The sequence below is a fragment of the Sminthopsis crassicaudata genome, chromosome 5 (assembly GCF_048593235.1).
Source record: "Sminthopsis crassicaudata isolate SCR6 chromosome 5, ASM4859323v1, whole genome shotgun sequence".
In the NCBI taxonomy this organism is placed as follows: domain Eukaryota; kingdom Metazoa; phylum Chordata; class Mammalia; order Dasyuromorphia; family Dasyuridae; genus Sminthopsis; species Sminthopsis crassicaudata.
In genome coordinates, this window is record NC_133621.1 from 83,214,587 (window position 1) to 83,227,128 (window position 12,542).

General features: G+C 33.1%; 1 long non-coding RNA gene across 1 annotated transcript in view; it reads right to left on the reverse strand.

Moving 5' to 3' along the window:
• Positions 1 to 2,623: 2,623 nt before the first annotated feature.
• LOC141542735 (uncharacterized) overlaps positions 2,624 to 12,542 on the reverse strand; it is a 69,474-nt gene continuing 59,555 nt past the window's right edge. Inside the window, exon 4 of the long non-coding RNA XR_012482243.1 lies at positions 2,624 to 3,523. This is a non-coding gene — a long non-coding RNA (uncharacterized LOC141542735). The remainder of the gene's footprint in view (positions 3,524 to 12,542) is intronic.

Sequence of the window (12,542 nt, forward strand, 5' to 3'; positions counted from 1 at the left end):
CATACAGTTATTTTGCTGAACAAAAAGAATCAGACTTTGAAATAGTGTACAATTAGCCTGTGAAGAAAATAAAAAATGCAGGCAGACAAAAATAGGGGTTTTGGGAATTCTATATAGTGGTTCATAGTCAACTTTCAGAGTTTTTTCCCTGGGTGTAGCTGGTTCAGTTCATTACGGCTCTATTGGAACTGATTTGGTTCATCTCATTGTTGAAGAGGGCCACGTCCATCAGAATTGATTATCATGTAGAATTGTTGTTGAAGTATATAATGATCTCCTAGTTCTGCTCATTTCACTCAGCATCAGTTCATGTAAGTCTCTCCAGGCCTTTCTGAAATCATCCTGCTGGTCATTTCTTATATAACAATAAAATTCCATAATATTCATGTAGCACAATTTATTCAGCCATTCTCCAATTGATGGGCATTCACTCTATTTCCAGTTTCTGGCCACTACAAAGAGGGCTGCCACAAACATTCTTGCACATACAGGTCCCTTTCCCTTCTTTAAAATCTCTTTGGGATGTAATCCCAGTAGCAATACTGCTGGATCAAAGGGTATGCATTTTGATAACTCTTTGAGCATAGTTCCAAATCATTCTCCAGAATGGCTGGATGTATTCACAATTCCACCAATAATGTATCAGTGTCCCAGCTTTCCTACATCCCCTCCAACATTCTGCATTACCTTTCCCTGTCATTCTAGCCAATCTGACAGGTGTGTAGTGGTAGCTCAGAGTTGTCTTAATTTGCATTTCTCTAATTAATAATGACTTGGAGCATCTTTTCATATGGCTAGAAATAGTTTCAATTTCTTCATCTGAGAATTGTCTGTTCATATCCTTTGACTATTTATAAATTGGAGAATGGCTTGATTTCTTATAAATTAGAGTCAATTCTCTATATATTTTGGAAATAAGGCTTTTATCAGAACCTTTGACTATAAAAATGTTTTCCCAATTTATTGTTTCAAATTAAAAAATCTTAAGAATATTACAGCCAAATCCCCAAGCTCCCAAATCAAGGAAAAAATATTGTAAATACCCAGAAAGAAACAATTCAGATATTGTGGAACCACAGTTAAGATAACACAAGATTTAGCAGGTTCTCCATTAAAGGAACAATCAGCTTGGAAGATGATATGCCAGAAGACAAAGAAGCTAAGATTACATTAAAAAATCAGCTAACCAGCAAAACTGAGGATGATCATTTGGGAAAAGGGAGGGGGGTAGGAGGGAGATAATTGCATTTAATGAAATAGAGAACTTTCAAGCATTCCTGATTTAAAAAAAAAAAAAAAAAAGACCAGAGTTGAAAAGAAAATTTAACTTTTAAATACACGACTCAAGAGAAACATAGAAATTTAAACAGGAAAGAAAAATCATAAAGGATTCAACAAGGTTAAACTATTTACATTTCTATATGTGAAGGTGATACTTATAACTCCTAAGAATTTAATCATTATTAGGACAGTTAGAAGGAATATACATAGACAGAGGGTACAGGTGTGAGTTGACCATGATGGGATGATATTAAAAAAAATTAAATTAAATTAAAGGCTGAGAAAGAGGAATGCACTGGAAGGAAGACGATAAAAAAGGTAGAATGGAATGAGTTATCTCAAATAAGAGATACAAAAGGAAAAACTTTTACAGTGGAAGGGAATATGTAGGATGGTAGGCAGACAATGCTTGAAATTATTCTCAACAGAATTGGCTCAAACAAGGAATAACATACACACTCAATTGGATATAGAAATCTATCCTACCTGCAAGAAAGAAAGAAAAAAAGATGCAAGATAAAAAAAATGATAAAAAGGAGATTGTTTTGATGGAGACAAAAGCAAACTATATTTGAGCAGGGACAGCATGAAAGGACAGAGAGAAAAAGAAAACGGGGAGGAATAGGATGGAGAGAAATACCGCATAATCATAACTGTGAGTATCAATGGGATGAACTCCCCCTAAAAACTGAAACAGTTAACAGAAGTCAATTGAAAATCCGATTCCCTAAACATGTCAAGAAACACACTTCAAGCAGAGAGATACAGTCTCTTATACTTCAGCTAAAATGGGGGGAAAAAAACAGGGGTAGCAATCATGACTTCAGACAAAGCAAAAGCAAAAATAGATCTAATTAAAAGAGATACTGACTCCAGCCATTGACAGATTAGAGGCCAGTTTCATTTGGTTGAAAGCACCAAATAGAATAGTACCCAAAATTTTAAAGAAAATGTTAAATGAGTGAGAGAAGGAAATAGACAATAAAACAATTCTAGTTAGGGGAGAGGGAAGCTCAACTTTACCCTCTCAGAAACAGATAAATTTATCCTCCCCCCAAAAAAATCCAAAAATAAAAACAAAAAAGAAGTTAAGGTAATTAGAATTTTAGAAAATTAGATATTATAGACTTCTGAAGAAAGTTGAGTGGGAATAAAATGGAATATACTTTTTTTTCTCAGTGGTACATGATACCTACCCAACAACTGACAATGTGTTATGATAGAAAAACCTCATAACAAAATACAGAAATCCAGAAATATTAAATGAATCATTTTTAGACCCTAATGTAACAAAAAAGTATTTCAATGAAAGGTCAAATTGATTAAACAAATTAAACATGAATTGGAAATGCAACAATTTATTCTTTTTTTAAATTTTATCTTAATAATTTTTATTTACCAGATATATGCATGGGTAATTTTACAACATTGACAATTGCCAAACCTTTTGTTCTAATTTTCCCCCTCCTTCCAGCCCCCCCCCAAGATTGCAGGTTTATCAATACATGTTAAATAACAACAATTTATTCTTAAAGAATGAGTGGATCAAAAATGAAATAGAAATAATCAATAATATCATTAAAGAAAATGACAATAATGGGATGCAGCCAAAGCATCATTTAGGAGAAAATTTATATCTCTAAGTATTTACATTAATAAATTAAAGAGCAGATCAATGAATTGGGTATACAATTTAAAAAAAAAACTAGATAAATAAAAATTTTAAATACCAATTCAATACCAAATTGGGAATCCTTCAAATCAATGGAGGTATTAATAAAATTGAAAATAAGAAAACAATTGAACTAATAAACAAAACTAATAGCTGTTTTATGGGGGAATCAATAAAATAAATAAATCACTGGTTAATTTGATTTTTTTTTAAAACAGAAATCAAAAATGAAAAGGGTGAATTTACCACTAATGAAGAGGAAATTAAAGCAATTATTAGGAACTGTTTTGCCTGATTATATGTCAATAAATATAATGATCAAAGGGAAATGAATATTTACAAAAATACAAATTATCCAAATTAACAGATAATAAACCTATCTTAGGAAAAAAAAAAAAAAGTCATAAATGAACTCCCTAAGAAAAAAAAGTCCCTGGGACCAGATGGATTTATAAATGAATTTTACCAAACATATAATATTAATTCTAATAATGGAAAAGCTATTTCGAAAAATAAGCAAAGAAGGAGTCCTTCCAAATCCATTTTATGATACAAATGTGGTGCTGATACCTAAGGCGGGAAGAGTAAAAAACAAGGAAAGAAAATGTTTAGTTTCCCCAATAAATACTGATACAAAAGTTTTAAATAATATACTAGCAAGGAGATAACTGCAATATATCACAAAGATTGTATTTTATAATGACATAAAATTTATACTAAAGAGCTGTTTCAATATTAAGAAAGCTGTAAGTATAATAGATTTTATCAATAGCAAAAACAACAAAAATTGTTATCTCAATAGATGCAGAAAAAGCTTTTAACAGAATGCAACACTCATTATTACTTAAAAAAAAAAAGCACAGGAATAAATGGAGTTTTCCTTAAAATTATAAGTATTATTCTATCAGTAAGCACTGTCTATTACCAATAAACTGGAGTCTTCCCAGTAAGATCAGAGGTCAAAGAAGGATACCAATTATCCCCACTATCATTCAATATATAACTTGAAATGCTATCTAAAGCAAAAAGAGAAGAAAAGAAATTGAAGGAAATAGATTGGGTAATGAGGAAATAAAACTATTATTCTTTGTAGATAATATTGTGGTATACTTGGAGAAAGTGAGAAAATCAATTAAAAAAACTAGTTAACAACTTCAACACAATTGCAAAATATAAAATAAATCCACATAAATTATCAGCATTTCTATATGTTACTGACAAAGCCTATCAGGAAGGGATAAAGTAATTCCACTGAAATAACTTTAGACTATATAAAATACATGGGAGTCTAAACTACCAAGACAAACTCAGAAACTGTATGAACACAATTACAAAGCACTTTTCATACAAAGTCAAACGTAAACTGTAAGGGCCCTTTAAATGGGTGGACACAGTGCATCGGGAGATTGAGGCCCAGAAGTAATTTCTGTGGATATTAGGACTGCCTTGTAGGTGGGATCTTGGCCACGATGAGATAGTTTTGTAATGGGTGACGGCTCTCTCACTGATTGGCTGTGTGTGTGACCTCACAGGCCCTTTATAAGCCCATTGCAGGCAGCAGTCATTCTCTTTAACCTGGTGCTCTTCACCCTGGCTCCCTAGCCTGGGTGGCCAAGCCAAGATGGATAGCCAAAAGAGGTAAGGGTTTTGGTAGTGAACACGTGGGCCTTCTGACCAGGTGTTCACTAGGGAACCAACAAGTCAGGGCATTATGTGAGTAGGTATAATAAAGGCTTTTAAGATTACACATGGCTGTTCTTGAGTGCGCTACCGGTTATTAAGCTATAGATTCAAGAGATTTTGGCCAGAGACCTTTGAAGGCTTCAGAGGCGGCGAGCTGGGTAGAGTTGACACTGCAAAGGACAGTGGTCAAAGGTACTCTGTTGGGCCTAGGACAGACTAGTAATTGTAACTGCCAGGAGAGCACGTTACAGTAAACAATCAAAAATATTAATTGTTCTTCCTGGCTGTGTGACCTTGAGCAAGTCATTTGATCCCAACTGCCTCACCAAAACAATAAATAAATAAATATAAAGAAAGAAAGAAAAATATTCATTGTCCCTAGACTGGCCAAAGCAATATAATCAAAATGAGAATTCTACTTAAATTAATCAAGTTATTCAATGTCATACCAATCAAATGAACAAAAAAAAATATTTCATAGGACTAGAAAAAATCATAACAAAAATTATTTGGAAGAACAAAAGATCAAGAATGTCAAGAAGATCAATTGAAAAAATGTAGAGGAAGGCCTAGCAATATCAAATCTCAAACTGTATTACAAAATTATAATCATTAGAACAATCTGGTGCCCGCTAAGAAATAGAGTGATGGATTAGTAGAATAAATTAGGTACACAATATACAAAAGCAAATGACTACAGTCATCTAGTGTTTGATATCAAACACAAATATCTAAGCTTTATGCACAAAAATTCAATATTTGACAAAAATTATTGGGAAAACTAAAAAGCAGTTTGGTAGCAACTATGTAAAGACCAAGATCTCACATCATATGCAAAGATAAAATCAAAATGGGTATATAATTTAGACATAAAGGATGACACTATAAGCAAAATAAGGTAGTATGAAATAGTTTACATGTTAGATATATGGATAAGGAAAGCCCTTATGTTGAAACAAAAGATAGAGAACATTCCAGGATGAAAAATTGGATAATTTTGATTATATTAAATTTAAAAAATTTTTGTGCAAACAATACTAATGCAGCAAGATTAAAGAAAAGCAGAAAATTGTGTGTATATGTGTGTGTGTTTGGGGGGGATTTACAGCAAATTTCTCCAATAAAAGATTCATTTCTCAAATTTATAAATATTTGATCATTTTCCAATTGATAAGTGGTCAAAGGATATGTGCTGAAACTCTGTCTTCCCAGAAATCAGCCAGAGTCAGTATCACTAAACGTCTTTATTCTTGATCTTTTACGGTCAAGGTCAGGGGGTTAGGTCTAACAACCTCACACACACCTTCCTCCCTCAAATGCCAGGAGAGACTGACTCAGCGTCATCTTATCAATTCCTCTTCCTCCTCCTACTTCTCCCACACACGTCACTTTTTCTCCCTCTTTGTCCCACCAATCAAGTTAGCACAGAACAGCTGGGGCGGGTCAACCTTCAAACAAGTTAATAGGGAACTGTCCAATTGGCAATTAGTCTCACGTGCTTCATTATCCAAGTGCATTGTTCAGTTCTAGCCCTTTACAGATATGAATAGACAATTTTTAGATGAAGTAGCCATATGAGCTATAGTCATCTGAAAAGAGAAAGGCAAATTAAAAGTCTGAGGCACCATTTCATACCTATCAGATTGGTTAATATGACAGAAAAGAAAAATATCTATTCTGATGGAAATGGATATTTTCAGCAAAGAGAGGATCTAATTCAGTTCCAATTGATGGACAGAATCAGCTACACCCAGAGAAGGAGCACTGGGAGATGAGTGTAAACTGTGCATTTTTGTTTTTCTTCCCAGGTTATTTTTGCCTTCAGAATCCAATTCTTCCTGTGCAACTAGAAATTCAGTTCTGCACACATATATTGTATCTAGAATATACTATAACACATTTAACATGTATGGGACTGCCTGCCATCTAGGGGAGGAGGTGGAGGGAAGGAGGGAAAATTCGGAATAGATGCGAATGCAAGGGATAATGTTGTAAAAAATTACCCATGCATATGTACTGTCAAAAAAAGTTATAATTATAAAATTAATTTTTAAAAGTAAAAAAAAAAAAGAAAAAAAAAAAGAAAAGAAAAATGACAAATGTTGGAGTATATGTGAAAAAATTAGAATATTAGTGCACTATTGGTGGAGTTGTGAATTGATCCAATAATTCTGGAGAAGAATTTGGAACAACACCTAAAGGACAATATAACTGTGCATACCCTTTGATCCAACAATACCACTTCCAGTTCTGCATCCCAAAGAGATAAAGAAAAAAGCATACACACACACACACACACACACACACACACACACACACACACACACACACACATACACATTTATAGCTCTCTTTTTGTGGTGGTAAAGAATTAGAAATTGAGAGGATGCTTATCCATTGGGGAATAGCTGACAAGTTGTGTTATATGTGTTGGGATACTATTATGCTATGAAGAAAGGAGAGGCAAGATGCTTTCAAAAAAATTCAGAAAGGTTTTACATGAATTGATGCAAAGTAAAATAAGCAGAACCAGGAGAATGTCATATATAGTAATAGCAATATTGTAGAATGAACAACTGTGAATGACTTAACTATTCTTAGTAATATGATAATCCAAGACATTCCAAAGAACATATGATAAAAAATGTTATTTACTTCCAGGGAAAGAGATGGTGGAGTCTGAATGCTGTTCAAAGTTTGTTTTTTAAACTTTATTTTTCTTGTTTTTGTTTTGGTGCTGGGGTTTTTTGTTTGTTTGTTTTCACAACATAGCTAATATGAAAATAAGTTTTGCATGAATGTACATGTGAAATCTATATCATGTTGCTTGCCTTCTCAAGGAGAGAGGGGGAAAAGAGAAAGAGAAAAAATTGGATATCAACATTTTTAAAAAGAATGTTAATTTTTTTTGCGTGTAATTGGAAAAAATATAAAATTTGTCAAAGAAAAGAGAAAAGTATCTTTAAAAAGAAAAGAAAAAGAAGGGGTGATCTTTCACATAAATCAAATAGGCAAAAATGACAAGACAAAAAAGGGAAAGCAATAAATGGGAAAACAGGCACACTAATGTATGAAGCTATCAATTTGTCTAGTTGTTTTGGAAAGCAATCTAGAACTATGCCCAAAATGTTTCTAAATTGCATATCCTTTGATGAAACTATAATTCTACTAGTTGTATATCCAGAACAGATCAAAGGAAAAGGAAAATGACTCAAATGAAAAAAATACATAGCAGGTTCTTTTGTGATGGCAAAAACCGGGTGTCCATAATTGTAGAATGGCTGAACAACTTATGGCACATAAGTAATAATAGAACACTACAGTGTTGTAAGAAAGGATGAAAGGAATAATTGCAAAAAAACCTGGGAAAACTTATATGAACTAATGAAGAATGAAATCACCAGAACCAGGATAACAATTTATTCAATAATATTAATACCATAAAGACAAATAACTTTGAAATGTTTAAGAATTCTAATCTATATATTGATCAACCACAATTTCAGAGAAATGATGAAGAAGCATACAACCTACTCTTTATAGAAAAATGATTGACTCAATGCAGATGAGATAAATATTTTTTGGATGTGGCCAGTTTAGAACTTTTTTTTTCTGGCCTGCATATGTTACAATAACTTTGGTTTTGTTTTTCTTAATTAAGGAAGATTTATGCATATTTATAAATAGAGGGGAAACAATCAATGAAAAGGGACAGATTAAAGATGCTAGAAAAAGGATACTTGGTGGAAGCCAAAGATGCCTCAGAGAAAATGGAATTGAGACAAGTAAAGATTTTATCTATGAAAGTAGAAATGGAACTTCTTCCTTTGTCATAAGAGGGAAGGAAAAAAGAGTCAAAGTAAAGATATTTAGAAGTAACCAGGAAATTCAGGCAGAATAATCTTGTTCTTAGTGAAGGAAAAGATTTAGTGTCTATAGTGAGAATTTACTAATTTTCTAAATTTGGAAAAAAATAAAGGCAAAAGTTGATGAACATTTCTGCATTTTGTTGGTTAGATAGGTAGAAGTAGAGACTTAATATTAACAATGCCAAAAGTAGAGGCCAATGAATCAGAAATTATATATTTTTGGAATTGCCACTAATTTGGAATACAAATTTAATGCTATTAGTCTCATGGAGTCTCCACAAAAGCTTTACGTTAATGATGATGTTACTTTAACCAAGCCACATTATAAATTGGGAGTAATGACAGCTAATGTACTTTACATGGGCGTTGGAAGTAATTAGTGCTTTGAGATCCCCAGATAAAAGGTACTATAAAAGCATAGAGTAATATTTATGTGATTAATAATATATTTTACATCCACAGTGAACATATGTTTCTCTTAATGAAAGCACCATCTTCAAAACTACAAAGGAAACTATGTAGATTAGATATCAGTTAGCATCTAAAATTTCATCACCTTCTAGAGAATGTTCTAATATTAGAAAATTTATGCTTCACTTTCTGGTTATCATTAAAGACAATCTTCCAGTCTATCAGAAAAGCCCGCCCATAGTCTGCATAGAAATTATTATTAAATTAGGATTCTAGCACAATTAGTAGGTAGTCTCACCATATTGAAGAATCATCTTGTTCCACCTACAGAGATGTTCTTACAGAAGATTTTCTCTTATGAATGTATTGTTTTCAAGTATCATATGAATATCTTTATTCTATTAAAGTACTGAGTCAGGAAAGAAAGTATTCATGACATTTAATCCACAGTAAACTATAATTTTATTATAAGAAGAATTCATATGCAAGTTTTTATTTCTCTAGGTATTTACTTAAATCTGTATCTGAAACACATTCTGTACATTGTTAGGGAAAAAATAATTAAATAGATAATGTTAAAAGCCAAAGTCAAACCATTTGTAACATGCCTTCCTGGCAGTTACAATTACTAGTCTGTCCTAGGTCCAACAGAGTACCTTTGACCACTGACCTTTGCAGTGTCAACTCTACCCGGCTCGCCTCCTCTGAGGCCTTCAAAGATCTCTGGCCACGATCTCTTGAATCTATAGCTTAATAACTGGTAGCGCACTCAAGAACAGCCACATGTAATCTTAAAAGCCTTTATTATACCTACTCACATAATGCCCTAACTGATGCCCTGACTTGTTGGTTCCCTAGTGAACACCTGGTTTCATTCCATGCCTACCAGCCAAAAAGGAAACCTTATTTGTAGCTATAGACTAAGTGAATGGCATTGCTTTGTAAATTATAATATCTAATATTTGACTTAAACTAATTCACAAAAGTAATTCATGTTGCTAAGTAATTTTTCTTTAATTTGGAAACCTATTTAAGGAAAAAAAGCATCCACCAGACCTGCTTCTGTTGCCTAATTCTAGGTTAAGGGAACAAACAAATCTACTTGTATAACTCTGAGATTCAGTGTTAAGACAGTTGTAAATATAAAAAGGGATCAGGTTCACCAAAAAAATATGATGTTCTGCTCTCAATTTTTTCAAATAACTTTAATTTAAGACCTATAGAGAAGGAAAAAAAAAAAACAATCCCCTTATCTTTTCTCATTTGACTACTTATCCTTTAATTACTTCTATTGGCTGGTTAGAAATATGGCATCACTTTATTTTAATTTTCTACATCTATTTTCTTTTTCAGATTAAAATACTGTCATTTTTTAAGTGTAAAGTAGGCCATTCCATGGAGCATGCTCATAGTTGTATTTCCTGTTTTCAGTAAACTACAATGAAGCTTTGGATCCTACTTCCAATCATGTATGACTCAGGGTTAATGAGCTTGCCCTTTGAGATGATGAAGAATACTCTTATTGACTGTGGAGCTAGAAGTGCTAATGACTTAATGGACATTTAAAAGAGAGCAATCCTAGCCTTGGTCCTCTTATTCTTTGTGACTGTCAATCATGCAGAATTATTTTGAATCTATTCCAAGGCTAAAGCTCTTTCTCTGGCTTCCATTTGATCATGAGCACCTGGCATCTAAATCACCTATCCAACTTAAGGAAAGCTAAGTCCAATTTAGACTGCCTCCTTTGTGATGAATTTCTGGAGTAGGCAATCTAACATCAGTCATAAAATAGACATGTTCAGGTTTGGAGATGACTTTATTAATTTAAGAGATACAGAAGTCTGAGTCCTGGATCCATAAAGTGATGCTAACTGGGGAAAGGAGAGTTTCATCAGAAATGACCACCAACAAGAGAATAAGCCTAAGACACATACCAAGTTGTTTGGACAATCAGGGCAAAAGCAAAGTAAAATATAAAATGCCTAATCAGAAATGTTGCAAACTACATTATATTTATATGACTTAAGCATTAGCCTCTTGGACAGATAAACTAGTAATTAGATACTACTAAGTCTTACTGTCAATGTACAGAAGTGAGAATTTTTTGTGTTATAGCATTTCTGTGGTGTGTAGGAAATAAATACATGAGCCATACCTGATTCATTTTGTATATTGAGTACCTTTCTGCTTCCTTTTTGAGGAAATAATAGACAGGAACTTAAGCTTGAGTTTTTTGTAAATTATGTTGCCCACAAATGATATGCTTTTCCATATGAGATATCTAAATAAAAAGTGAGATTCTTATCTTGAGGGGAGCAAGAGAGAGGACCATGGGACCAATTACTCTTTATCTAATGGTGGTCTTCTGGTGCAAAAGGTACCAGACTAGAATTATATTTTTTTTTGCCTCCCTTCAATTTTGCTAGTCTAGTGGCAAAATTTTTAGGTTCAAAAGTTCTTGATCTTTCTGTAGCCTTTGATCCTATCAATCATCCTCATCTGATCTCACTCAAATAAAAGAAATAATTCAAGATCATCCAAGGAGAAATTCCTAAAAGTCTCTAGAGAAGAAAACTGGAAATCAGGGAGGAATTGAGGAGCTTGTTTCCCCCTATGTATCTGCCACTTTCAAAGTCGTTTCTCTCTGTCCACAGTTCCCTCCCTAGAAAAAGTCTGGAACTACAATATCTCTTTCAAAAAAGGAAATCTCTCCAAAGCTATTTCACCAATTCATTCATTCACATGGCCATACCAGCATTCTATTCATCCATATTGAATCCATCCATTCATCCATCATACAGATAGCACAAAGCTTTCCCTCCCTTAGACAACTTGATTGGGAAGTTAGGTTATATCTAAATAATTTGTCCTGGGAACACCAGAGTGGGAGTAAGAAAGACAAAGAATATGAGAAAATAGAGCCTAGACCCTTTCTCATTAGAGATCAAGCTCCCCTAGGATTGAATGCATTATAAATAGTTGGGTCTCTATATAAAAGGCAACATAAAACAACATAAAAACAAAATCTGAGTATTTTACTGATGGGTTGGAACCTTTGACCTCTTTCTGTTAGAAAAATCTTTACTTCTCAAACACTAACACTTAAATATGGTGTACTTAATTTGGAAACCCAAGCAGGAAGTCCCCTTCTTCCTTGAAACTCTGTGTGTGAGAAATATTTATGTTGCAAGAGAGGTTTTCCCTCTAGTTTCTCTTATGTTGATTATAATGTCTTAACAGTAAACACCTCACAATAATTACTTCCTGAAAACAGTAGTGACTTCAGTGAATTAATAGAACATGTGATCAAGCCATTTGAATAAGCAAAACAATCCCTGAAGTATTTATAATCACACAAAATAGTTTGGCCAATATTTCTTAGTAAGTAAAAATAAATATGGTTGCATCATAAGCCAAGAATTTAAGTTCAGAAGAAGTAAACTTGAAGGAGGTGACTATATTGGTTTTTTTAAAAATTCTCCTCTAACCTAAGACAATAAAATTCAGTAGTAGGTGTTTGATAAACATTGGCTAAAGTGAATTTGCAGCTTGAACCATAGTTTAAACCTAATGAGAATCCTCACTGAAGCTTTAATAGACACCATTTAAAATTTATTTTCTTCTTA